Raw genomic sequence first — 24,259 nt, 5'->3', positions numbered from 1 at the left:
CCTCTTCCCATGAATCATGAACACTCTTAATGCCATCTAGAATGGTGAGTCCTTTCCAGATGGTTTTCAATTTACTTTGCCCAGATGCAATAGAAGAATCACTATGTATGGTAGCCACAAGAAAGCCTTAAGAAATACAGTTCTTAAGTAATAATACTTGAAAGCTAAAATGATTCCTTGATCCATGGGCTGCAGAATGTGAGGTTAGCAGGCATGAAAACAACATTCTTCTCATTGTCCATCTTAATCAGAGCTCTTGGATGACCAGGTGCATTGTCCATGAGCATTCCTTTTAAAAGGAATCTTTTTGTCTGAGCAGTGTGTCTCAACAGTGGGCTTAAAATATTCAGTAAACCATGTTGTGAACAGATGTACTGTCATCTAAGGTTTGTGGTTCCATTTATAGAGCATAAGGAATAGTAGATATAGCATAATTCTTAAGGACCCTTGGATTTTTCAGGATGGTCAATGGTCAAAGCATCGGCTTCAACTTAAATTCACCAGATGTATTAGCCCTCAAAAAGAGAGTCAGCCTGTCCTTTGAAGCTTTAAAGCCAAGCATTGATTTCTCCTTCCTAGCTATTAAAGTCCTAGATGGCATCTTCTTCCAATAGAAAGCTGTTTCATTTGCATTGAAAAATTTGTTTTTTAGTATAGCCACATTCATTAAAGATCTTACTAGATCTTCTGGAAAACTTGCTGCAGCTTCTACATCAGCACCTGCCACTTCACATTGTACTTTGAATTTACAGAGATGGCTTCTCTCCTTAGTCCTCAGGAGCCAACCTCTGCCGGCTTCCAGCTTTTCTTCTGCAGCTTCCTCACCTTGCTCAGCCTTCATAGAATTGAAGAGAGTTAAGACCCTGCTCTGGATCAGGCTTCGACTTACGGAAATGTTGTGGCTGGTTAGATCTTCTATTTTGACCACCAAAACTTTTTTCCTATCAGGAGTAAATCTGTTTTGCTTTCTTATCATTCATGTGTTCACTGAAGGAACACTTCTAATTTCCTTCAAAAACTTTTCCTTTGCATTCACGACTTGTCTGACTGTTTGGCACAGGAGGCCTAGCTTTTGGCCTCTCTTGGCTTTTGACATGCCTTCCCCACTAAACTCATCATTTCTAGCTTTTGATTTGAAGTTAGAAACATGTGACTCTTCCTTTTACTTAAATATTTGAAGGCCTTTATAAGTTATTAATGACCTGATTTCAATATTGCTGTGTCTCAGGGAATAGGCCTAGGAAGAGGGAGAGAGACAAGGAAGGGCCAGTCTGTGAAGCACCCTGAAGATGCACAACATTTATTGCTTAAGTTTGCTATCTTAAATGGGCATAGTTTGGGAAACCTCAAAACATTTAAAACAGTAGTATTAAAGATCACTAATCAGTGATCAGCATAACCAAAATAAAAATAATGAAAAACTTCCAAATATTGCAAGAATTACCAAAATGTGACACAGATACCAGAAGTGAGCAAATGCTGTTGAAAAATGGTTCTTCTGATAGAGTTGTTTGAAAAAGGTTTGCCACAAACCTCCAATTTTTAAAAAATGCACTATCTGCCAAATACAGTAGTGTAAAGCACAATAAAACAGGTATGCCTGCATTTAATTATTTCTTACTTTTAGAAAAACCTCTTCCAAATGACCATGTGAGAGCAGCTGCTCTCGGTGTGCCCAGCAGTGTTAGCATCACGGATTATAACCCAAACTCCGGGCCTCTCCTTGACCTAATGAAGAGAAAGAGCACAGTGACTGGATTTGAATAAGGCTTCTAGATGATTTTAATGCATACTAAAGTTTGAGAACCACTGTTCTATAGGGATGTTGAATTACACTTGGAAAGTTTTTGAGGAATTAAAGATTCTACCATAAAATCAAAAATAACTTGTGGAATTCAGAACTCTGTATGTTTTACTCCAAGTTATCTTTTAGATTTTTGTTCTAAACTATTTCACAGTCCCTAAACACTTTTTACCTCTGACCTGCAGCTCATATCAACAACCCTTGCTTCAGTCAAAAATGATCTTTGTCCCTCTAAGAAACTCTTATGCATTCTGATTCAAATCTTACTCATTCTGATTCAGTCTTACTCAAATCCAAAATGCCACTCCCTGCAAAAACTTTACCAGTCATGCCAACATTCTCTTATTTTTATTTTTTTTACAGTTCTCAATGTCTGTACCATCCATTTCAGTCTTATACCTGTGGCATATCTTGTGTGATAAACTGTCATCCATTGTAATAAACAACAGCTTGCACTTATTCAATATCTGCTATGGTCACCACAACTCTCTCAGAGAAGTACTGTGCCTGAGTTCCTGAGACTGGAAATAGCATACCTTATGTGAGCTAAGGTTTTAAAAGATTCTCCTCCAACCTCATTTGGTCACTAGACTATATTGTCTTGTAATGTTGATAAATGTCTCATATTCATATCTTTTTCTTTCCCCAGCTCAAAATAAGTGCTCAGTTGCAATTAGAGACCATAATCCTCTTGTTGTCATATACAATAACTTTTAGAATATAAAGAATTAATGCACATCTGTTGGCATATTGTATTACAAACTCTAAACACATTTCTGGAATTTGTCTCACTATCTTTTCCTTAGGAAAATCTTGAAAGTGAGAATGTTTAAAATTTCCCCTTAGACTCTGAACAATCTCCATGTATAGGTTTGATATCTTCATTTTAGAAAATTAATTTATTAATTACATTTAAAATATTCAACTCACAATTGTGCATTGATTTGTATCACCAGTTTTGATTAATGCACCTCAAAAATACTTCATAGTGCATTTAAAGGAGTAAATAACTACTTTTGTTTATTTAAAAACTTCACCAATTTTCAGAAATTCATTGCATTGTAGGAAGAAAAAGGATGAATTGATAATGAATCCCACCTATGCTTGTATACTTACATTTATCTAGTCGTAATGAAAATATTGAAGATAATGTGAGTGGCTAAGTGATAATTAGTAAATGTATTCAATTGAAAAAAATAGATTTCTTACTCTGTAAGTATAATCATACTCTGTGAAAATGTTAAATTTGTGCGTGACAAGTTCATCTAACTGAATTTTGGTCTAAGGAACAGTGTACATGGCCTCTTACAGGTCATGCCATGCTGTGTGGTTATTTTAGAGTTAAATGTTTGGCTAAATTCTATTCTTTATAGTTGTTTTATTGAAGTGAGGATCCTAGACCTTGAGTCAGAGTTACCTGGATGGTTGCTAAAAGGTGTATTCCTGGATTTCACCCCTACATATTGTATCGGAATCTCTGGGATTAGAGCCCAGCAATTTACATTTTTAACAATCACATCCAGATGATGCTTATGCACAATAAAATTTGAAAGCCATTCCTATTTGGATTCATTCTCTTTTTCCCTGGTGAGCCAAATCTTCCAGAAAACTGGCTTTTGTGAGTCTCCAAATTGATCGTTTTTAGGCACAGAGGCTCAATGACAAACTTAGGTAATTATTGTATTTGCCTTCAACAGACATCTCTTTACTTCCAATACTTTTGTCTGCCAGGCACGCTTAACTAAATTAATCAATACAAAACCCAAATAGCTCTGTGAGATATGTCTTCTAGGCCCCATTTTAAAGATGTGATAATTAAGGCTTAGAGATGTACATGCCTTTCTGAAAGCACCCAACTAGTAACTGGATTCAGTTTTTCTCCAGCATATGTCTTCTTAAGCTCCTAAACAGGGCTGAATCAGAATTTGAAGTCAGATCTTTTCAATCTTGCCTCCTTTCTCTGTCTACAAAGACAGCTGAAGAGTGAAGGTTTTAAATTAGATAACAGCTAATTCCAGGTTTGTATCCAAACTCTGAGATTTTATTATCTTAGTCAACAGTCATCTTAACTTATTGGTTGGTTAGCTATAGTGTTATTATGTGATGAGCTCAATGGGTAACTATCACCTTCAGTGTTATCAGATGGCTCAGTGGAAGATCATCAACATAAACCTATCTGTTTTATAGTTCTCCTTGTCTTTCACTACCCTTAAGAGATCTGATATATATTTTTCCAAGCAAAGGTATCTCGAAAAAGTCTTCTATCCTTTTATTAAGAGATTTTCCACAGCAATATCAGGCTTCATTTCTCTCAACAACAGCTTGCTTTGGTAAGTCTTTTGCAAATACAGCTGGTATAATATAGAGCTTACTCAGTGGTTCTCAACCCTGGCAGCACATTCAGATCACCTATGGACTCTTAAAAATGTATACATGCTTGGGTCTAACTCCTACAGATGCTGAATCACTGGGCCTGGAGTTGAGGGCTAGATGGTTGTTTTTTTTACAAAGCCTCACAAGTGCTTGCATGGGCATCCAGGATTACGAATCAGTGATCCAACTCATTACTGAATAAAGAATTTGGGAACATCTTATACATTAAAAGAGCAATTGAAGGAAGCAAAATCCTTCCATAAATCCTAAGGAGCCCTTTGAAATAAAAGTGGAACCTGCAAGCAGTTAGAAATAAAAGTGGAACTTGAGAAACCTTTGCTTAAGCCAGTATTCAGATTTGACTCTCTGATAACGAAAAGGCAAGAAATAAGAAACCATCAGAGCATGGTGCTAAGTGGAATTATGGGAAACCATTTATAAAATGCTGTGGGGTTTGGAAGGGCCCATTCTTTTTAATAGGCATTTTTATAACAGAAAACAGGGTAATGGAAATGGCAGCATATTAGAAACTATCTGAATTTCCTTCAGATAAAAATAAAAAGGAAGGGTATAACCTTGCAAATGGATCTTCATCTGATGTCATTTTTGCAAGTTAGACAGATGTGGGGCCACCAGTCAGCCCAACTCAGGGCTTGCTATCAAATCAAAGCTCACCCTTCAAATCCCAGCACTAATCGAGATGATAAAGAGCTACCTTTCGATTAATACTGCCCTGGACTTTAGACGAAAGATACTCCAGTTTAATTACTGAGTGAAATTCACTTTGTCTGATCTGCCTGTCTTTGCTGTAATGTTATAATATAATCAGCATCACCCCCATCTGAAACATGGAGCTGTGAAATCCAAGGCCCTGTGTGATTGGAAGGAGTAAAATGATGTTCAAACAACCAGCCGCAGTGCAAAAATTATTCAAACTTTGTTTTCATCTGTCATTCTCCTATTGGCTTGTCATGACAGCAATTGAGAAAAGGATGGGAGAGAAGGTGATTGGAAAGGAGACTGACCTGAGGGAACCAAACTAGGTGTGTAGGGGGGAGCTAAGCTATATAAAAACTTCAGGCTGATGAAACTTCGTTTGTACTTAATGTATTATCCCACTGGCTGCCACCAATCCCACAAGTCCAAGCTAAACCATTCAACTGATATGTCTCCTTGCAGTAAAAATGTCCCCTGTTGAAACCCTATTGTTTGTATTTCTCTGAAAATAATTTATTTTTCTTCTAAAACTGGCTATTTCTTGGCATATTTTTTTTCTGGATGTCTCAGTCTAGCTTTTGTAGGTTAAACTCAGTGAGAGAAGAGGGTTGCAGTGTCAGAGATAATGGCCTTTTGGGGCGCCCATTCTAGGTTTGCATGAACCTCAATCTTGCCCTTGCTCTAACATTACCCCTGGACCCAGACAAGTACCTGACTTCCCTGTGAATTATTCCTTCACTTTATACAAAATGTTTAAAGTAACTTTCCCTAGGTCCTAGAGTTGGAAAGTGGCTGAGCCAGGATTTTGAACCAAGATTTGTCTGACGCTGGGTCATACTCTTTTTTTACTACCCTCTCTTCCTTTATTCTCATTTATTTATGATTAATATCCCTCCAGTTGATTTATTTAATGCCTTATTGTTGAGCATCTGCTATATACCAAGCACTAGTGAAATGTGGAAGGAAGAAGAATTATCTTCAAAGGCTTTTAAGTTTGGTTGTTCTGTTGCCTTTATGACTTTATTGTAAATTAATATTTTAAATCCAAAAAGCAGTTGGGCCATTAAGAACAGAAGTAAAATATGAAGTCCAGAAGGTCTTCTTTATTTCTCTGTTTGTATTTATAGTGGCACCATTCTACCCTTCACCTGAGAATCTTAGCATCTTATGATTCATATCTAATCAATTAAGTTCTATCAAATCTGGTCATATACAATCTGCCACCAACACGCATAAGCCTAGGAAAACCAGTAAGCATAGAGGTGAAGTAGGCAGGCTCTGGAGTCAGATAACTGAGATTTGAATCCTGACTTTATCACTTATTTACTGTGTAGTCTTGAGAAATGTGCTTAATCGTCATATTTAAAATAGAAATAATAAAGTTACTTGCCTTTTAGGATTGGCATGCAGATTAAATTGATTAATGAGTATAAAGCACATAGTCCAGAGCCTACCACTTAGTAGAGGTTTAAAAAATGATTATTTCTTCCCTCAGAGTATCTCTAGAACATTTTGGTTTTATTTCCATTTCTACCAACACTACCAAGGTCAGATATTTAGCTCCCAGTGCCTAGGTTATTGTATCTCTCTCTATCTCTGGATTATGAATCTATCTGTCTGTCTGTCTGCCTGTCTGTCTATCTGTCTGTCTGTCTATCTATATCTGTCATCATCTCTAGGATTTCCCTGTTTCAGTTTATTTTGTCCACCTTTTCCCATTACTTATACTAAAAGACCACTGTGATGATGCCGGTGCTCTACTTGATAAGCCTTTAATAGACCTCCTTTGCCCACAGGATAAACCTGATTACTTAGCCCAGTATTCAAGGACCTCCTTCACATTCCAGGCTCAGCCTATCTTTCCAATGTTATTTTCTATTACAATTCCCATGAACTTCTTTGCTGCTCCCAAATATGCATTTCAGTTGTCTGCTACTATGTCTTTTCTCATGCCCTTCACAAAACCTGAATCTTCTTATCACTTCCCGTATCTTACACATTTCTCAAAGTTCAACTAGATTTCTTCATTGTAGTGAAGCTTTGCATTGTCAGCCTAGATATAAGAGATGGTGTTCTCCAAATCCCTATTCTGAATATCTAAATTGCCTTGTATTGTAATTATTTGGGGGCATTATCTCAATAACTAGATATTAAGTGCCTCAGACACAGGTCATTGTCTCAGCACACATCACTGCCTGCCCAGCAGCATCCAGAGAAACTCAAACATGGTAGAGGTACAGTTATATGCCAAATCAACAAGTGATCTAAATTTGGAGTTTCTTCCTGGCTCTAACCCATTTTTCTTTCCCACAGCTCACTCTTTATTTTGCCCTTTATTCCTAGTGCTTGTCTTTACTGCCTTTTGGATATTTTGAAACCTCTTCCTCCTTTCTCCCCTCCTCTGATCACTCATTTAAAAAGTCTCTCCATTCCACAGTCACATGCTGTCCCCTCACTCATCATGTTCATATGGATAGCCAGGCTGCTAAGGGGTCCTGGTTCCTCTGTCCTCATTCTCTGTAACAGCTAAGTCAATGCTAAAGTGATACTTGCTTATCTATAGGACAGAGATGAGAGAACCTGCTCTTTTTGCTTTTTGGAATTGTCTGGACAGCAAAAATTAAGTTATGTGAAAGTATTTTATAAACTATAAAAAGCTCTACAAGTATCAGGGATAGCCTATAGTAGTGTCTAACTACTTTCCACTAAGCATCTATTCCTGTATTAACTGTATAATTAAAAATATGCAAAAAAGGCCTGATGAGCTATATATTGCTGAAATCTAAATAAGATAAACATGTATATCTAAGACTTGTTTCTCCTGCATTCATAGATTTTCCTTTTTTTTCCGTCTAATCTCACCCCTCTCTTGAGCAACTCACATTATTTGGCCTCATGTTTCCACCTATCAGGCAAATGAAAGTCTTTCCTAAAAGCTCTTCTCCGGTGAGATTTTTTTTTTAATGATTTTTTTAAAAAATCAGCACGCAGTACTGATCTTTAACAGACTGACAGGAAGAATTGCAACAATTCCTAACCATTCCTGAAACAGCATTAAAAATAAATCAAATTTATCCTATACCACAAATGTCACAATTTTGCAAGTTATCTAGCCATGTAGATTGTCTTGAAATTTTTAGTCAAAAACCTTACCAGAGGACAATTTTATGGTAACACCATTCAGACATTGGTTTACTGCCTAGATCCAATTTTTTCTTAGGAGATATGTTTCTAGTAATCAGGGAGTGAACTGATGGAGCAGTTTGATGATGGCTTAAAACTTGAAATCACAGTTCCTAACACTATTACTGCAGAGAGACATTTAAGCTTTTCTTTATTCTTATTAAGCATAACCAGAACAAGCAGATCAGACTTCAGTCCATTGTTTCTAGTGGGAATGTGGTTCCAGAATGCTGCACAGGAAGTTTAGTGTCGAGCTGGCAGTACGGCCAGTTAGCCTTGTTATTGCATAGCTTACTTAAGTTGGTTAAAAAAAAAATGTATCCATATTCTTGAAGCACACCCCTTTATTGTCCCTGAATTCCTATGGATATTATCAATGGGTTCATAGTCCCATGAATTTTCTCTTCTTTCTGACCTTTTTTGCTCTGTGTTTTGAGATTTTGATGATCAGCAGGTGAGCACTAGGTGTCTCTCAGGCTCCTTTCTTGCTTCCCTCCCCACCCCACCACCCCCACTCCGCACATCATCCAGCTGCCACTAAAGTACTTCCTTGCGTTGCTCTCTTCCAAGAGAATGTGATATACCATAGGCAGCAAAATTCTTACTCTTTTTTACTGGCCTTTTGGCTGCTTCTGTTTGTTTGGAGTTTTTAATTAAATTTTTCAAGTTAATATTTAACTCATGAGATAATCTGTTTACAGAACTGTTGGTTGATAATCAGGGATTTTTCTCCCCCTGGATTAATATGGTTAAAGTTTAATTTAGTGGAACAGCTCATAAAAAAAATAATAAATATATTTGTATATAATTAATTTAAAGTACCAACTCTGGGAATTTTGCTGATATGTCCTCATGACTCAAAGTGGAATATTTGTTCTGGTCTAGATGAAAGGAAGACCTTGATTACAGGCCTGGCATGCTGACTGTGTTGAAGAATTTAAGCAGACAGGGAGCCAGTGTCTACCCCTGAGTGGTGGGTATCATGCAAAATAATGGGCACATCCCCTTTTTTCTTAAGAAAATACCCATATTGCCTTTATTCAAATTCTTGATAAAATCATATTCCATAGAAGTTGTTGGGATTCTTCTCTCCAAGTAGAATATGTATTTGGATAATTTTAGGCTTTGATCAGCCTTGTGCTATCTTGTGATATTTTATCATGTCACTGACCTTTTATGTTACAACATGGTCAAAACTTGGACACAGACAAGAGGCAAAAAGTCACTCTGTTCAACTACTAATCTCCAGCCATATTCATAAGTCAGGAAGAACTGTTTCATCTCCTGAGACAAAGATGAACTCAAGGTCCATCTGAGGGTTGCTAGAGTCTCTGCTGTGTTCTTAACAATCTTCATTGTTTTGCTACGGTTCAGGGGTACAACCTTGCCATATTCAGGTTCCTTTGGCTTACTTGGAAATGATTTTCATCTTCCTATAATGTAGGACTGAAGAAACAATTGTTGGGAGAAACTGGGTGGAGCTGTTAAGTGAATCTGGTAGAACTATGAGGTGCTGCTTATATATGGATTTCAAGTTCAATAATGGAACTCTCCAAAGTTCTGTGCCACTGAAGACACTCTGGGTTTTGCCCATATGTATACATCTGTCCATTTGGTGAATTTCCAGTTAAAGGATCATTTGTGGATATTCAAAAGTCAATTGCTAATAATTTTTGCTGTAAGAATATACAAGCTGGATGCCAAAGGAGGAACTAGATTTTCTGCTCTGTTCTGCATTTCAGAATCATAAAGCCAGACATTCAAAACCTGGATAACTCACAAGCACCTTCTAAGAGTTTATTGTTTTGCCAAATATGTTGTGTTTTCTCCAATCAGACGTAACTTGAGCTTGAATTAGTAGTAACAGATTTCAAATGTGATGAGACTTAAATAGGTTTTAAGTGCCCAATAAGGCATTGGGAAAACTGGAACGAGAGGTGTCCCAGAAGACAGCCACAGTGTTTCAAGTAGGAGGAAGTGGTTAACCATGTTAAATCGCTGCTGAGAAGTTGAGTAAGATGAGAATGAAAATGTGACCATTGGGTTTGGCAACAGCAGACACGGTAGAGTGGAGTGGATAAAAGCCTCGTTGGAGTAAGTTGAGGAAAGAAGAGAAAGTGAAGATACAGCAGATATGTTAGTAGTTAATATAGACAATTCTTTCAATACATTTTGCTATGAAAGGAAGAAGACAAATGGGTAATAACTGGAGAGAGACTTAGCACCAAAAGAGTGTTATATAAGATATACAGAGCCTGGTGGTTTTTGTCTTGTTTTGTGCTTTCTATTTGTTTAGTCTGCTTTCCCAGCTGAAAAACAGCATGAATAAGAATCAAAAGAGATGTGGAAAATGCAAAACCAGTCTGGTAAAATGTAAAAGCTATTGTCTAAGATTCAACAGACCTTGGTTCTAGTTCAAATTCTACCCACTACTGGTAGTATGGCCCCGAGTAACATTTCTGTGAATATCAGTCTACCTATTCATTGATAACATCTAAAGTCCATTTCTGATATTCTAGTTCCATGAAGGGAAAAATAACGGCCATATTTCAGAAACCTCTCTCTAGCAGAAATAAAATTTATATCATTTTTAGCTACTTACCAAGTACTTTATTATTTAGAAAACATAAACATCTTGGTTAACCCTCACAAGACTGCTGTGAGGTAGGTGGTTATTGTTTTATTTAACAGATAAGGAAACCAAGACTCTGAAAGATTAAGTAACTGATTAAATCACACAGTGTGCAGAGAGCAGAGGCAGGGCTTACGCACAAGACTTTCAGAGTATAAAGCAAAGGGCCTTTCCACAGCACATGCTCTCCTTCTGCTTCCCCTATAGTCTTTTGCTTTGTCTGCTCCTCACTCGTCAATGAATACCTTTTTTTTCCTTTTCTGGTCCAGGTTTCCACTCTTTCTCTTTCTTTCCATTCCACCTTCCCCAAGACTTTCTGGGTATGGCCACCTTCCTAAATATCTGCATTTCTTCCTAAAACAGAACGGTGTGCACAGGCTTGGGGGTCTGTATCAAGTGCATAGGAAAAATAGTCCCACTCAAAAACATTTATTAGTCTAGTGAAATTAATTACATTTCAAACAGCCCATGGAAAATCAGCACTCTGACTGCAATGGCCAGTGTTAGCAGTGAAGAAGACTCCATATCTTGTCACTGGGCTTACAAGCTTTTAAAACTAGAGACCAGAGAGGGAAAACAAGAAGGTAGGAAGGGAAATGGGAAGTAGAAGAGATGGCACAGAGGGGTACAAGTGTTGCTTAGTGTAGGCCCTGAAGACCAAAAATTATTGTGTTTCTAACACTATTGATTTTTTCAGCAGCTGATATTTCAATCTGGGTGCAGTGTGTCTGTGAGTCTACGCACACTGTCAAGAAGAAATATGATAGTGTCTTAAAAGATTAATAATATCGCTGGTCCTCTGGAGGCCTGTCTTAATTCACTAGCCTGTTCCGTGGCATGTACTGTAATTTATCTAGTCTGATTTGAATAGCAAATGGCAATCGGCTGCCATTAGGGAAATAGGCATCATTCTTATTGATCCAGCATGGGCTGGATTTTATTTAAGGAGATCTGCAAAATGTTACTACCTTCAGGAAGAGAAACTGAAAAGGGGTCTTTTCCCTCATGTATTTTGGAAGTATTCTACCTTAAAAAGAGGGGAATGGATTTTGGATTTAGGAGGGCAGAGGGAGATGATGATCTTGCTGTGTGAACAGGGACCTGTACAGGCTGTTTTCAGCGTAACTGTTTACCAGCAGGGAAAAGTGCTCATGTTTATGAGGAAGAGGCCATGGGCCTCAGAGGTTAGACCATTGGATAGCTAGTCCAGGCTGACCTGCGTGATTGTCCAACTTTGTGAAATGAAAGCTCCTAATTGCTCAGAATCTATTTGTCAGTCTGTATAATGGGCTAAGAAATATCTACTTCCCACGTGTAAGATTTATTTAGTATTTGTTTCATATCCTAGGAGCCTTGGATAAAGGGTGCTATGGAATAAAACAGAAAAAGCAAAGAGGGTCTATTTAACATCAAGGGGAGGGGAGTTTCAATATTTATTATTGCTCTTCACTTAGAACCTTGAAGGGACAGATTATGCTTGGAGTGAAGCATTACGAACTCACCTCATAATTCTCATTAACTATAATGGGCATCTCTTAGGTTAACATGAATATATTGGCTTTAATATTGACCTGTTAGTGGCAGATATAAACCTGCCCTTTTACCTTGTTTTCCAGAAAAGAAGAAAGCTGTCAGCATTACAGTAGCAAATGCAGGAGACATTAGACAGGGTCTTTCTACCTACCCCTCAACTCTCTTTGCCACAGGATGGGAAAGACAGTGCCACTCCAGCTAAAGTTTGGAGATTTGCTATGATAGAGCACATGCACACTCTCTCCCTAACCTTCCTTAGCAGCCACTGGAAGGGGAAAAGGTATGACAAAGGTGGCTAGAGGAAGTGCTCCTTGCTACTGAAATTCTTCTCCATTCCACCTCGGGTTGTTATGGAAAGAAACGATAATGTGCTACAGGAAATGGCCAAGTATAAAAGCAATAAAATAAATTGAAAATGACTTTGTTTTTTTGAGCGGCAGTAATTGCTATATGTTGTGATGTTTGCATAAGGAATTAGTTAATGTGTAGCAGAATGGCATGTGATACTTTTTATTTGCCTGATGACTACAGTCTCTGAGTGAATGACTTATTAAGGTTAATAAAGAAAAATTTGCCTGCGACTTGTAATGATCCAATTGCTAGAATTTAGCATCCCCTTATGCATTGTTGCCTAAAGGGGAAAAGGAAAAAAACCCACACACATTAATGGCCGACTGGCTATGATTTTTTATAGTGGTGTGAGAACAAACAATGTCTTCTAAATTGTTGGTCTGTCTATCTTTCTGCCTGCCTGGGCAGGAACGTTATGGCTTTCTTAATTCTCCTGTGTGATTTATCATCCTAAATTCATTGTTTTGCATAACTCTGCTCAAAATGAAGAAATGTCATTATTTTGCAGCGAAAAAGTTGTCATTTGCATAATGCCTGCCATTAATTATTGTGAGACTAATGCAGTTGTTGATATTTTTAGGGCACATTGGTACAGCCTGCACCTTGTATAATGTCATTCTGAAAACATTGGTAGTTAATAGGTGCCACAACATTGCACAAATGGAAAAGAAGATGATGAAGAAGAAGGGGACACAATGGAACAGGCTGTGATCTTTATCTAGCTTTTTTTTTTCCCCTGAAATGCTTGGTGAGGAAAGACTATAAAAGGAAGCGAATAGAGCAGGGAGCTGTGACATCCAAGAGAACAAAGGGATTGAAAAGCAGAGGTTTTCTATTTAGGCTGAATTAGTAGAACCAGGGTTTTAGCCAGTTTAATGGAGGAAGTCATGTCTTCTCTCTTTTGGCTTACCTACTTAACCAAGGCCTTGAACAGAATGTAGGGTTGGGCTTTTTAGAACCATCAATTAGAACAAGGGTTTGCTCTGAAACATGCTCGTCTTGTGGAAGAATTTCTCTTAACTGGGCACTTGGCAAATTTAAGAGGACACACCACAGCTTCATAGAAGAGAGCTGAAGACTGTGATTTTCCGGTTTTGATCTGTACTTCAGTTACATCAGTATTTGTATCTAAGGGTATAGCTTCCTTTCCTACAAAAGCAGAGGAATGCAGTAATCACATATAAGAGTGAATTTTTTTATTCCTTCTGTTCCTTGCAATAGAACAAACTTTTCATCTGCTTCTTTAGGGCAAGAGTCTACCAAGGCTTTCTATTTCACAGGTAAATGAAAGTCAGTTATAAAAATTCAATCAGAGATAAAACTCATTACCCTGAAGCTGGGAGGCATAAATATTACAAATGTAGGTAACTGTTGATCTTCTTAGTCATGGGCACTTAAAAAAAAACAGACTCACATCAAATAGAATTTTTTCCTGATTTCACTGTCTCATGTGTATTATAAATTTAAATATTTCTTCTTTGTCATTAAATTTAAAAGATGTAGAAGAAACAGAGCCTCAAAAGTAGGTCTAGTTGCTAGACTGACCAGAGACATTTAGAAAGAAAATTCTGTCCTTCAGTGTTTAAAGCCTAGCATTGTAAGCTCTGGAAAATGAAATATTTTGCAGACTGTAATCCAGATTCTGACGGTTATTCTGTGCCCAAAGACTGACTCTATTTTGGAGCCTTCTTAACGCCAGATGATGCTTCTGAGGAGGCCATAAAGATCTGGAGGAGACCACAAGGATCTGTCCCAGTTTGCCTTATAATAAATACCTCTGTAGAATGTGGGGCAGAATAGTTTTGTAAATCTCACCCCTTGGATTTGAAACTTAATCTGCATGTATTCAGTTCTGGAAGATGTAGAAAACACGTATTCTGGGTTAGGAACAATTTAATTCCCCGCAGTAACATCACCATCATAAATTACCACATTTGGGGTTGTAAAAAACAGATGGGCCTGTGGGTCAGTTGAGACCACTCTCCATTGCTGCTTCTCACTTTTTCCTTTCTTCTGAAGGGAAGGAAATTGTCCCAACAACCCCAAATTAATATCCTTGAACTATAATAAAATCAATGTAAGCATACAATTTTAAAGCACATGTAAGGTCCAATATAGGGGGCAAATGGAGAGAAAATGAAGGGAGAAGGGATTTTCACTTTACATGGTGTATTAGGACCACACAGGCACACTAGCTCTTAATTGTCTTGTAGTATAGCCTACAGATGCCTGGTTGTCGATCATATATTCTACATATGCCTATAAATCCCGTAGAAGTACCTATGAATATCTGATAATTAAATTAACAAGTTTTAAAATGATGAGGGTGAGCATCTCATCTTGGGAAGCTCAGAATTTTCTGTGTTTCAGCACTGAAAGTCCCACATCCCAGGAATCTCCTCAGTTGCAAGCAAACCAAGACAGTTGGTTACCTTAACCATGATGGATACTCACGAGGCATATTGATTTAAGAGTTTCATTATACATTTCATCTTATATTTGAAAAGGCTTTCATATTTAGTGGGCAAACTCCTATTAGGAACCCTTTTTTATGACATCCATTTGCTAAAGCAGTTTACCTAACTCTAAGAGACAGTTGAGTAAAGAGTTGTAGATTTTCATGTATTGGGTGTCTAGCACTTTGATCAGCAATACTCCGGAAAGTAGCAGTCTCATAATAAATAAGCAGCATCAGCTCTGATCCCCTGTGTTCAGGAAATGATTATAGAGCTCAAGTCTTCCATAGAAACAGGGTAGGAATCCATATGTTAGTTGGCATGATTTTCATCACCTAACATCTGATAATCATGTCAGACTGGCATTTTCTAATACTCACTATTCCTGCCAGGACTTCTAACTTCTGTATCCTTTGCTTTGGAGTTTTTCTCCTTCTACAGCCAGATACTGGGCTAAGAACTGAGGATACAAGATGAAAAAAATGTGGTCCTTCTCTTTTTAATCTTATCTATGAGGGGAAAAAAGCTGCAAGAGTGAATTTTATATAGCATATGTCTAAATGGGACAATTTCTTTTTCACCAAGATTAGTTAACACTATCACAAAGCTCAGTCATAGAAGAATAGCACTTCAAATTTTATTTGTTTCATGGATTGGTTTGCTCATTTGTTTAATAAACATTTGTTGAAGCTGTACTATCTGCTCAGCACTGTGTATACAAAAATGAGTTATAAGTTGGCACTTTCACAAAATAATGAGTATAAAAGGATACCCCATTCCCCTTCCAGACTGAGAGTTTCCAAGTGCAGAATTGCCTCTTCAGCATCCCTTGCCAGTCTAAGTCACCAGGACCAGTTGGGCTGGGAAAACATCTCTCTTTATAGACTCAAAGAAGACATTATTTTTAGTAACTATCTAATTTGACTTCACTTCTCCCATGAGCTGTATTCTAAGACTTGAGCTGTAGCATGTAGGTGGGTGCCCAGACTGACCTGTGCACTCAGGTGGAAAGAACAAAGGCTCTGGGACAATCCAGAACAGCCACTGCACCTGCAGAATAAAGATTTTCTATTTAAAGTTGATGTGACTGGGATGAGATTTATAAGTCCTGGAACACTTTATTCATCCACTTATTCATTCAGTCATTTTGTATCTATCAACCACCTATAATGTTTCAGACATCATTCTAATTACTGGGAATATAGTAAAAAAATAGACAAAGTTCCTTTTGAAACTTACTTTATACTAGAAGGAGAGAAAGCCAGTAATTAAGTAAACCAAAAATATATCATTTTAAATAATGATAAGATCTAGGAAGAAAATAATGTAGGATAAGGAGGTAGAGAATAGGGATAGATTGATGGAGAAACTTCCATTTGAAATAGGATAGGTAGGGAAGATCTCACCAATCAGAAGATAGTTCAGCAAAGATTTAAATAATGAGAAGGAGCTAAGCATGTGGTAATGAGAAGGAGGAGAATTTTAGAAGAATGAATAGGCATTGTAAAGTAAGTAAGAACAGTTTGAAATATTCTAGCAAGAAGAAATGTGTGGCTCAAGCAGAGTGATGCAACAATCATGTACATAGGCAAGGTACCACACCACACAAGCTATAGTGAAGACCCATAGAACGCCATAAGATGGTTTTCAAAAGGTATGTGAGCTAATTTATAGAGTAAAAGATACCTGTGGCTACTCTGTGGAGAATAAACTCAAGTGGACACGGATGAAACACAGAAGACCAGTTAGGAGTTATTGTGGTAGCCCAGTATGGGCCAGTGAGGTCAAGGTCAGGAAGGTGGTTCACTTCTGGATAATTTGAAGGTAATTTGAAACCAATTGCTGAGGGACTTAATGTAGTTTAAAGTAGAAGGAAATACATCAGGTATGATGAGTCCCAGGTGTTTGGCCTGAACAACTGGATGAAAAGTAATGACATTAACTCCATGGAGTTGGGAGTTATGGGGGAGATGAAGGAAAGAACAGGTTTGGTGGCAGAGATAATTATGAATAAATTTTGGGACATGTTGACTATAATTCTTATCCAAGGGAAGAAATTGAGTAGGCATTTGGGTATATAACTCAGGAGCTCAGAGAAGAGATTAGAGCTAGAGATGCAAACTCTTCCTTTTCTTATTTTCATTTCTACACATGTATTTTCTTTAGAATGTAAGCCTAGAGTGTGCAATGAATAGGTTTTAGCAGCTTTGGGGGATCAATATGCATGCCCTTTATTATTTGATGATGAATATGCAGGTGCTACTTTCATTCATTCTGCTGTCTTTGGAAAGTCCTAGATGTATATTACAAAAAGGTACCAAGTCAAGTGTTATATATGAACACTTCCTAAGGACATGTACAGTGTTGATCTCACTGAGATGTTAGCCAAACATAAATGATTGTTTCCATAATGATATAAGACAGCAGGGAAGATAACTATGCTATGGCTTATTAATGTGGGTGGAACCAGTATAAGTTAGAAGGAAGGTAAAACTGAACCCAGTTTTGGAGGTGGGGAGGATTTACATAGGCAGTAAGGAGCAGGCAGGGCATTCCCTATAGAGCAAAATCAAGAGCAGATGCATTAAGACATACATTAATTTTGTCTCTGGGGGAAAACAAGGATAGAAAACAGGGAGACTGGACTGGCAGGAGCAGCATTTTTATTTTTGGCTTGTGAATTTAAGGAAGAAGAATTTTTAAAGATTAAACTTACCTGGTAGCACATTGGCCCTCTTCTCTAGGGTATTTTAGAATCACTTTTGGAGCTTAAAAATGTGGATGTATCACTTTGGGAATTCTGATTGCATAGTCTTTGAAGGGCCCTGGCATTTGTATTTTTTATAGGGAGCTTGTTCCAGAACGTACCTCCTTCGTAAAGCTATGATTATTTCCTAGGGTTGACAGTCCTGTTGGGCTCCTAGGTTAAGTTGTCCCCAGTCACCATTCTAGTGAGGGCTCTTCTTGTTTCAGAGTGTTTACTTCTTTACTTAAACAGAAATAGAAGTTTGTAGCTTTTTTGTCTTTCAGGTATGCTATAGGCAAAAATTGTGAGATTTTTTTCCCTCCATGTTGATCTGCATTCTCTTTTTAGGATATTTGGAGAATTCAAATTTAGTTTGCTATATCCAGTAGGAACCCAAAAGCCTGCAAATTGGTTTCAAAAGTAACTTCCTGCCTTTGTTAGTGGTTGCTACATGGCTGTATAACCTAGACCCTTAAATTTATAATCCCATAGGTCCAACACAGAAACCTGTGATGCTCCACTTTAGCTATTTAAATTTCCACAGTGAAATCAGAAACTCAGGTTTTAAAAAAAGCTGTGTTTCAGATTGTAATGAAATCTCAAAGTCTGGATATCAAATGTTTTTGTTATTATTATTATTTTATATGAAAGACTAGAGCCTCAGATAGGGATATATCTTTGAGATCTATTTGACCCAATCAGTGAACTCTAAGTAGAGGTTCTGTTGACACCATTCCAGATCCAGCGCTGGTCTAGAGACCTTTGCAACAGGAGTTCATGGAATTTCAGTAGACTAGGTGTCGTGGTTTGGCTTTTCTCCACATCTCTGCCTAATTCTTCTTTTTGTCCTAATAGACTATATACGCTTGCCTGTTTTATAGCTTGGAGTTCTGCCTGTTTACAATTTGGGATTACCTTATGGCTCCTCTATTTTCTTTCTACTTTATGTTCCTTTGCACCATCACCTATGGCTGCATATGGTGTACAGGTGAGGCAAAGCTGTGGAAGGGTGGTGCCTCTTACAAGGAGCTGTGGGTATGAGAACTTGGAGTTTGTAAGTTTGGTTATTACATCACCTGCCATGTAGGGAATTAGACTGTGCTGAACTGAGCTTCTCCTTATTTGACCAAACCCATGATGATTTTTCCTGTGATTGACTCTATACATTTTATTTATTCTCTATAGCATTAGCATCTATTAAACAGATATATCATTGGTGAAATAAACAAAAGAATTTAGATATCAAAAGGGACAAAAATGTTATGCTGTGAGCCCAAATAATATAACTTAATGATATTATTTGCTATTATGGAGCCTGAGTTAAAAGCAAAATTTACGTCTTTAGAAGAAAGAGATACAGAATCCCTGTTCTAATTCTTAAGATTCCATTTCATTAACTCACAGGCCATTGGAATTTTTTCTAAGGAAAAGCCTAAGACTAAAATCAAATGGCTGTTAAAAGTTTTTATTTAAGAGGTAGAGTATCTATTGTAACTACATGGTCTTAAACACTTAAGATTTTTGAAAGCAACTCATGCTCTCTATTAAAACAGTAGAGGGAAGACTCCCAGGGACAAAAATGCCTATGGAGAGTCTATTTTTAGGTCTTTAGGGAAGGAAGGTTTGTGAATTAATACTTTGAGTAACATTTTTCTATAAAATTACTGTGCTTTCATTATGGAAAAGTTCAAAAGAAACAATTATCTAAAATTCTTCTGCTCAGAAACAACCACTTTTACTGTTTTCATACATATTTCCAGTCTGTTTCCCTATATGTATACACATCTAGTATTTCTTAAACAATATTTAACTTAGAAATTTTTAATTAAACAATAGATCAGTGTCTTTACATATTGTTGGTGAATATTGTTGGCCTTTTCATTTAACAACATTCCAAAAACCTTTCTTCATGTCATTAAGTAGCATTTAAAATTTGATTTTTAATAACTGCATACTATTCCAGTATATAGATGTACTATCATTTACTTAACCTTCTAATGTCAGACAAGTTTTCTAGTTTTTTACAATTGTAACTAATGCCATGTTAAACACTCTTGCCTCTAAATCTTTGTGTGGATCTTTGATTATTTCCTTTAGATAAATTCCTAGAAGTGAAATTTCTGAGCCAAACAGTGTTCATATCTTTTTAAGTTTTTCATGCATATTACTAAGATGCTCGCCAGAGAGTTGTGCCAATTTTACTCTTTCTGTGATACCATCTTAAAGTTCCCTTTCAAAAGAAGCTTGATTTAAAGCTACACCAGCCATGTCTGGTCCACCAATTATAGAAGGCTCAATTTAACTCCTACCTCAAGGTTATACTTATAGTAATGGAAACCTTTTTGTAGATCATTTATACTGAAAATAAAACTGTATAAGGAATTTAGTTTGACAGTGGGAATAGATGTGTTCCTGTCTTATGCATGTTGTGTGCAAGCATTCTGCTTATCCTGGATAACAAAGAGAAAGAGAGAGAAGAGAGCAAGAGAGCACAAGAAAGAGAGAGGAAGGAAGCGAGGGAGGGAGAAAGGAAGTAAGGAGGGGAAACAGATAGAGGGAGGAAGAAAGAGAGAAAGAAAAGTGAAAAAGAGAAAAAGAAAACTTACCTCTCTTCTTTGGGACTGAGCACTCAAGATATGCTAGGCACTGAACTGAACATGGATAAGGCAAGAGTCCTGTCCTGTGAGGCCTTACAATTCCAAGTACCTGGATTTGTAAGGCACAATAGGAGTGGTGGGCTTCTAGGACAATGCCCTGTTGTAAAGTGCTGGAACCATGCGGTGCAGGCAGGTGATAGGCCACCTGTGACCCACACTTGCAGGTGGGTTGTGTGAATAAGTCTTAGCATCTGTGGAGTCTGCGAGAAGGGAAAGTTTGGGTATGTGTTTCAATTCTAGAATGATGCAGAAAACTCAAGGGATTCCTGCAGCAGTAAATAGAGATAAGAGGCAGACTAGAAATAGGTGATGAGATGGAGAGAGAGAAAAATCTACTCATTCTACTTCTCCCACTGTGTCCCCTCCAGGGGAGTCTGTGCCACTGATAGGTCAGTCTCCTCCAAGTGGTAGCTTTGCTTTCCTGAGGTTTTCAAAACTGCTTTGGGAACAGAATGGCAAGGATAAAGAGACTATTTTCTTGTGAGGACAATGGGACAACATTTGAAATTGGCCCTCCCATGAATAATCAGAAAGACTGTGGTGGGCCTGGGACGTCCTGCAGTCTTGGAGGACTGTAGTGCAGTTTGTCACACTGCGGGGAGGTGTGATGGGGGCTGGGATTGCTCGACTGAGAATTAAAGTGAGAGTTTCTGTCCCACTGCTTGGACTGAACAGGCTTTCCAACAGTTACTTGGTTAGCTAAAACTGGCAGCAGTTACAGGGACAATTGTAACAGTGACATAAAAATTCCGAATAGCCCTTCTGAATAGATATTCACACATTTAGACAATGCATAATAAATGACATATAGTAAAAATGTAAACAAACCATTTAATAACATTTTAATGCTTGATTTTGATCTCTTAATTAAAATGTGCATAAAAGAGAACAATGGTGGAACATCTGTGTGTGTTATTGGGATAGCAGGATTTATGCTGCACCCTGTGCTTTTTTGTTCACTTCTCAGTGTGTGTGAACGTGGGAGGGTTTCCTCTTTGAGGCACGGTTATGCGTTTGAGCCCCACAGGGTCTGTGTTCCCACCCACCTTCTCTTGGCAGTCGTTTCCCCTTTTCTTTCCTCTTCTATTAAACACTGTATGGCTTGTTCTCCTCTTAAATTAAACTGCTCTCATCCTTCGATCTGACAGCCACTCTTCACCCCACCCCTATAACCTGAAACCCTGACCTACCCCTGACTCACCCTTGTTATCTCAGCAGATGTACACAGCATTACCTAATGGCTTTGGCCTCGGTGAATAATCTCGAAAGAGCTTTGGGGAAAGCATGGCCCTTTGTATCTGTGACCTTGTAGCAGTTATTACTCAGCTGGACACTGTGCGATTTAGATGTTAAAGTCAGAAATTCTACTCACCCCTGCTGGTGATTTTTTTTTTAAGTGTTATTCATTTGGGGGATGTATTTCTGGGCTTCATTTTGCTAAACTGTTAATAAGCGTACCATCAATCACAAAAGTTGAGGGTTATTAAGTGTGTTAAGAGCCTCCAGTGAAAATGTTACACTGTGAAATGCTTTTATTTCTAACATTAACTTGGAACATACCTGATCACCAAAAAGTTTGTCTTGGATAAAACCAGTATAAAAAGTACCTCACATCTCTTATTCCCAGAAGAATTCTGTATCATTTATATGATAGAAAGTCAAAAGGTCTTCTTAAACATATAATAATTAATATTTAATGGCCCCTCTTTTGCGGGAGATATTGCCCTGGGACCATCTCCAATCCTTACAATGTTCCTGCAAGTAAGTGGTTTTATTCTTCAATCCACAGGTGATGAAACTGAGATTCAGAGCCATTTCAGTGATGTGCCTAAATCTATATTGTTAATAAGTGGAAGACCTGAGATTTAGATGCCAGTTGGTTTCAGTCTCTCCCTCTGTCGGCCATAATCTTTCCACAGTATCAGGCCCTGCCATATGAGAGCTCCCATTTCCTATGGACAGTAGCGGCATGGTGTGCTGAAAGAGTTAAGTAAAATGTACCCTGATGGTGACAAATGTCTGAAACTTGTTTTTATAACTTGGATGTAATTCACAAATAAAGAGTAATTATCAATATGTCACAGATGAAGAGCTGCATGTATGGATCAGTGTAATTTCTGTTCCTTGTCTTATGGATGCAGTATGCCCTGGGGAATTTCACAGATCCACATGGCATCTCCCAGTGCTGGGTTCTGTGTAAGCTGAACAGAGTGTAAAACTCCTATGTGTTGAGATAGCTTACAACTGCTTATTGTCTGAGGAAATTTGTATGAAATTATCTTACTATAGACATAGTTTCTTTTCTGCATTTGTTCTTAACACTTGAGTGGGAGTGAAATACCTGTTTTGGGTACTGGCTTTGTATTTCTTGATGGGTGTCTGTTTGGCAAAGTGTTGTTCCCAGAGAGGAAGAAGAGGGAGTGTGGTCTGTTTTCTTTTTGCTAGCCTCTTATGCCTCTGTGTCTCATCCAATTCAAATTTATGAGTTTGCTATTATCCTTGATGAAAAAGATGTAAACTGTTCATAGAGTAAAAGTTATTAAGATTCTAAATCACATAAGACTACCCTTGGGGTAATTTTTTGGTCTAAATTGTACACACTTCAGTTTTCTATTAGAGGGTATGTGCTGTATACTGGGGATACATATTACATTTTAGACCTGTTCCAGGCCTTTTATTGTCCTCTCAGTCTCAGAGAACCTCTGCTTTAGGTTTGTTAGGTATCCTGAAACAGACCAGTTATTAGATTATATGATGGTTAGCATGTGATGTGGGGAGGTGGTATTCATAGGATATTTGGATGTGTATTAAGGAAAGCATCATGATCTAGAGGGAAAATAAGGGCCTTGGAATATTCCAGAAGCTTAGATCTTTTGCTTACTAGCTGTATAGCTTTGGATGAGTTATTTAGCTTACTAAGTCTCAGACTTTTTATCTGTAAAATGGACATGAAAAATACAGCAGATTAAGTGAGATAACACAATGAAGACATTTGGAACAGTGCCTGACCCTCAGTGAATGTTGGTTACTTACATTTGACACAGCAAAGAAAGGGAAAAATAGGTAAGAGGGGAAATTAGGAGATGAAACTAGAGTTTGAAGAAAACGTTGTCATCATTCAACTCATCATAGTAGAAAGAGTATTTGTCTTGAGGCCAGAGACCTGAGTTCTATTTCCAGCTCCACCACTAGAAAGCTGTAAAATCTTTGTTCATAGCCTCTCAGTATCTGTTTCCTCCTCATTTAGAATGAGTAAGTCAGATGCATGATCCCTATTTAGTTAAGCAGGTTTGCCTTCTGAAGGTTTTTCTCCTTCCCAGAGTAGTCTATGGCTGTCAGTAGGCAGTGTGTAAGTCTAAAGGCCCAACAGGCCAGTATTGTAGACAGGCCTACTGTTAAGATATGCTTTTCCCTGTATAACTATGTTTACATGTACATTTGTATTCTTTGTGTATTTGTCATGTGTCTGAGTATGTGTGCAACTGCATGCTTGTTGAAGTAAGCACACTAGCATACATTCATACATTTTTGTGTGTTTGTGTGTTTATATACAACCTATATATATACAGTATGTGTGTATATATATAAATATATGTCTGTGTGTATGAGAAACAGATGCACTGTAGGCAGATAAAGCAGATAAATATAGATTCAAATAGAAGCAAAGCATATAAATATAGATGTTATATAGAGTGAGAGCAGGCAGATCAGCACCATTTCATTACTGCTTGAAATCTTTGTAATAAAAGAGTTGAAAATCAGTAACTGACATTGAAATTATTGATTGAATAGCACTGTCAAATCAGA

The 24,259-nt window shown here is 37.6% G+C and overlaps 1 protein-coding gene across 4 annotated transcripts in view; it reads left to right on the top strand.

The window, feature by feature from the left end:
* The window catches only part of ZBTB20 (zinc finger and BTB domain containing 20), an 807,002-nt gene that overhangs the window by 411,790 nt on the left and 370,953 nt on the right, over positions 1 to 24,259 (top strand). The window contains exon 5 of one of the 4 annotated variants that reach the window (XM_057502832.1): positions 8,963 to 9,050. The exons of the other annotated variants lie outside the window; for them this stretch is intronic. The gene's annotated coding sequence lies outside the window, so the exon portion shown is untranslated. The remainder of the gene's footprint in view (positions 1 to 8,962; positions 9,051 to 24,259) is intronic. 4 annotated transcript variants of the gene reach the window in all.

This window comes from Manis pentadactyla, chromosome 1 (genome assembly GCF_030020395.1).
Source record: "Manis pentadactyla isolate mManPen7 chromosome 1, mManPen7.hap1, whole genome shotgun sequence".
Taxonomy (NCBI): Eukaryota; Metazoa; Chordata; class Mammalia; order Pholidota; family Manidae; genus Manis; species Manis pentadactyla.
The sequence above is the reverse complement of the archived record's forward strand: the minus strand, read 5'-3'. Positions and strand labels throughout refer to the sequence as shown.